The 4934-nt window shown below is 47.9% G+C and overlaps 1 long non-coding RNA gene across 1 annotated transcript; it reads right to left on the minus strand.

The window, feature by feature from the left end:
• Positions 1-2755: 2755 nt before the first annotated feature.
• On the minus strand, positions 2756-4192 carry LOC120109560. The gene is made up of 2 exons (XR_005510397.1): positions 3928-4192; positions 2756-2991 (listed from the first exon to the last, which is right to left on the minus strand). It is a non-coding gene; the product is annotated as an uncharacterized LOC120109560 (long non-coding RNA).
• Positions 4193-4934: the final 742 nt, after the last annotated feature.

Genomic DNA, 4934 nt, shown 5'->3' on the forward strand with positions numbered 1-4934 from the left:
ATAGTCACAAGGCACCTAATCACAATCTTTATCCATACATGGACAAACATATATAACCCAACAAAATTTATGACATGCCAAACAAGAGAGAGTATTAGGGATGGATTTAGTACCTGTCACCACTGAATTAGAAGCCTTGGCATCTTGCTCTGTGAGTGCATAAATCCGACCCTGGGTCCTAGGCCTCTGCTGCCCTCCCTCTTGTTGTTGTCCCTCCTGAGGTGCTCGATTTCCAGGGGCTCTCTGAGAAGACTGAGGTGCCTGTCGCCTCTGCTGTTCCTTCCCACTAGGACAAACAACAGCCTTATGCCCTTCTTGACCACAAGAAAAACATGGCCCTCCAATCCAGGTGCAGTCTCGCTTAAGATGAGGTCCTCCACAGCGGTAGCATCTAATAGCACTTCGAGCTTGTCCTTTATCTCTGGTGACAACTTGGTTCGGTCTCTGATCCTTCGACTTGAAAGGTCTACTATTTTGGCTCGGAGAATCAGTAGATCGAAACCTTTTCTTCATATTCTTTTCTCTAGCAGCCTGGGCGTTGTCAAGCCCTTTTTCTATCACTAGGGCTTTGTTGACCACATCTTTGTAACTAGATAGTTCAAAAGCAGCGACTTGTTGTTGAATCCTTCCCCTGAGCCCATTTTCAAATTTCCTTGCTCGATCACTTTCCTCTGATATCAAAGTCGGAGCATATCGGGACATCTCTTCAAACTTTGCTGCATACTGAGCAACTGTCATATTACCCTGCTCCAGTCGGTCAAACTCCCTATATTTTTGGAATCGGATACCCTGGGGAAAATACTTCTCATGAAAAACCTTTTTAAATTCTTCCCAAATGAAGGGGGCATCATCCGGACCAAGCTTCCCTTTCTCCATCTCCCACCAGTCAGCTGCCTCACCCTGTAACATAAATGTGGCAAAAAGAACTTTCTCCTCATCAGGGCACCTCAGAGCTTGAAAGACTTTCTCCATCTGTTTCAGCCAGCTCACAGCCTCCATCGGGTCAGCTGTACCTTTAAATGCTGGGGGTGCATACCTCTGAAAATCCAACAGACTGACTCGGTGCTCCGGCTGAGCTGTAGTGCCTTGGAACTGTTGTTACTGCTGTTGTTGATACATAGCTTGCTGCTGCTGCAACTGTTGCTGCAAGAACTGTTGCTGCACCTCTACCATCCTCATTATATCTTCCCTGGCAGCAGCTTGCTGTTGCACCATCATTTGCATCAACTGTGAAGCACTTATCGTCTCCTCAAGCTGAATACTTGGTCCTTCGGATGTCCCATTCTCCGAAGCTCCCATCTCTGGAGTACTACCAGTAGGGTCCATAGTGTGCTCCTGCTGTGGCACACTCCGAGTCGGCGTGGATGAGGTATCTTCCTGCTGTCCAGAGGGTGCCCAAGCCGTGGAGCCATCTGCAAATCGGGTCGGCCTCCTGGCACGCCCCCGACCACGCCCTCGCGCCATATCAACCTACACAATTTTTCCAGCATCAAGATCATCAGATTAAGAAAATTTCGCATCCTTCATATGCTAATCACACCATTTAATATCTTACATATTTAGTGATTTTCCCCACTCAGGCTTACTCGAGCCTAAACCCTATGATTCCTAAACCTTAGGATACCTTAACCTGAAGCTCTGATACCACTCTGTCACGCCCCCGAACCCATCACCCGGGTCCGGCACGCGACCGGCCGCATGATCCCTAGAGCAATGCCCTAAAGATCATGCAAGGCCTAAGATAAACAACAATTCCAATAATTCCAATAATTCCAATAAATGCCAAAATCAATAATTAATGGAATTCAATCAGATCCAACCAAAATGTACTGAATGATTACATAAATTTCAAATGTCCATAAATAAGAGATAAATTGACTTCTAACTATCTAGCAGTCTGACTCAGATCGAGCTCACTTCTTGTCCCATCCGACAGATTCTACGAATCCAGTGCCTCTTAAAAAAAAATGGAAGTGTAGTATGAGCTTTTCCAGCCCAGTAAGAATCCCAACAGCCACACACAACAAAATCATAAAATAATCAAGTATCAAAATATACATATCATTTCATCATTTCAAAAGCTCAACAAACAACAAATATATGTAATCAGTACATATACACCAATCCTTTTTCACATTATGTGATCCATTCCCGTATTACTCAAATTCCAAGTTTTCAAACTTTTCATTTCTGGCGTTGGACTAACCAAGATCATGTCCCAGTCCAAGACTGCACAAATCCCACGCATAAGCTCGTGGCAGCTATCCCACGCGTAAGCCCGTGGAGGCTATCCCACGCATCAGCTCGTGGCCGCTATCCTACGCATAAGCTCGTAGAGGCTATCCCACGCGTAAGCCCGTGGAGGCTATCCCACGCATCAGCTCGTGGCCGCTATCCGTAAGCCCGTGGAGGCTATCCCACGCATCAGCTCGTGGCCGCTATCCGTAAGCCCGTGGAGGCTATCCCACGCGTAAGCCCGTGGAGGCTATCCCACGCATCAGCTCGTGGCCGCTATCCGTAAGCCCGTGGAGGCTATCCCACGCATCAGCTCGTGGCCGCTATCTCATGACAAGGTTAGTCCAACCCATATTACATGTCTAGTTTTACATGTTCAATCACATTCCCATCACATCACATATTTTCATAAATTTTCAAAAATATGTTATTTCTTCCCAAATGAATTTATCTCAATATATTCATTAAAACAACATGCACGCCTCATAGGTGCCGCATCAACACATAAACAATAACAACATAATAATGAAAATATGTTGATAAACATTCATCTCATATGTGTCATATCAGCTCACAAGCAATAACAACACAACCGTAAAATAAATCCAACGATAAATCAATATATGCATAGAAGTGCTCAGATGTAGGGATTCTTACCGAAATTGTAGACTGACTCAAACACAGTCCGAATCACAACCTACGCGCTGGGGTGCTGAGTCCCCTGATCAAAACCTCCTGGCTCTGCCGACTCTTCCTCTACAACATCAATTACAAATCACAAACTAAATCATTTAATATTTAAATATTCCAAACCATAATTGATATTTACTATAGGGTCCATAACCAGATCCCCAAACATCTCAATCTCTCCAAGTCTAGGGCAGTCGGGGTGGCCCGACTCCCACCCTTGTACCACCGGCCCATGTCGTCGCCAGCCGTGGCCGCTGCCACGCCGGCGACGATGGCCGGTCCCGATGAAAAGACCAAAAGAAGGGTGGATGATAGAGAAGGGTTCTTCCTCCACCTCTTTGGTCCAAGGGCAACAGCCGGGGTGGCTGTGCCCTCACCTTCCCCACCCTCGGCCACCATTGGCCGAACCATCGCCGGCCGCCCCTGCTGCAGTCACCGGCGATGGTGGCCGGCCAAGAGAAAGAGAGAAGAAGAAGTCTCTTCCTCTTCTTCTTCTTCTTTTCCTTCTCCTCTTATTATTATTATTATTATATTCTTATTTTCCCTCCTTCTTTTTCTTCTTCTTCTTCTTCTCCTTCTTCTTCTTTCCAGCCGACACAGACCCCTCCCCCTTCCTCCATTTCTTCCACGGAAAGGCCACCGTGATGGTGGCTCGGCCCCCAACCGACGACACCCAGCCGCCGTCGCCGCCGCCGGTGGCCAACCGACGAGGGGAAGAGGAGGAGAGGATGGGATCCCGAGGAAGAAGACCTCGGATCCACCCTCCCTCATCACATACATAGCCTAGAAAACCCTCTCTGACCCCCTCACAGAGCCGACCAATTCCAACCGCCATGAATCCCGGCCATCTCGGCGGCCGGCGGCGGCCAAAAACCGGAAAGAAGAGGCCGAAACAGGGGTACCCTGTTTCGGACCCTTTTTCCGGCGATCCGCCGGCCAAAATCCCATCCACACGACCCAAAAACCAAGCAAATGATACGCAAGGGAAAGATCCATGCTTACCTCCGTCCGATGAGTGCTCCGGCGGCCTTTCCGGCGAGGAATCGGAGGAAGAAATCTGTGGCGAGCTCGGTTGAAAAACACGGATCCGAGAGCTCTTCACTTGGTTTGTGAGGAATCTTCTCCGAAGCGCGGCCGGCCGGATCCCCTCTCCGGCGCTCGTCTTCTCTCCGGCGAGTCGCCTCTCCAAGCCGCCGCCGCCGTCCCCCTTCCCTTTACCCCCTTCTTCCACGATCGTGCCCTAGGCACGATCGTGATAAGGGGGATGGGCCCGGTCTTTTCGGGCCGGCCCATCCGCCCCTTTCCTTTTTTTTTTTTTTTTTTTATTTTGGTTTTACAAATAGTGTAGACCTTCAATAAAATACGTATTATTGCCTTTAGACTCAGAAGAGTAGAGCCTGAGTTTCCATTGGAATCTCTCCCCAGTGCAACTGTAAAGGTCCAACAGACAGGGCAAAGGTCGGCATCCCAGAAAACCCTATGAACAGTCCAGGATCCCATGGGGCATCCTAAAAAATGGTGACCTCAGGTCACCTACAATGGCTCAAGCAAAACACATTCAAATGCCATGTGTCATCTCTCCTAAGTAAACATACGTAAATAAACATACAGTATATGCGAGCTATAGTGGAGACCAGGCTTTAGAAGGTTGGCTTTCTCACCCTACAAAAAAAAAAAAAAAGGAAGAAAAAAAAAAAGAGAGGAGGAGGTCTGGTTCGGCCACCTTTCATACGCATACATCAACAGCAACAAACATATAGAAGCAGCACCTAATGGCAGATGAGTTCTCAGATCTGTTCCTCAAGATAGCAAAAAATTCCCACAAGTGCCTCATAGGTATTGATGGCATTGCTCGCTCCCAGCTTTTACTGCTCAACTATCTGTTTAGATCAAGCCCTCGTGGCACCCCAAAACTATTAGTTTCCTGCATTGCCAATTGCTGGCTTTTTAACACTGGCCTCCCCATGGATGCTACTGCAGCTTCTTCTCGCCCCACTGAGCTTGTTGTT

This window comes from Phoenix dactylifera, unplaced genomic scaffold (assembly GCF_009389715.1).
Source record: "Phoenix dactylifera cultivar Barhee BC4 unplaced genomic scaffold, palm_55x_up_171113_PBpolish2nd_filt_p 002384F, whole genome shotgun sequence".
NCBI classification, from domain to species: Eukaryota; Viridiplantae; Streptophyta; class Magnoliopsida; order Arecales; family Arecaceae; genus Phoenix; species Phoenix dactylifera.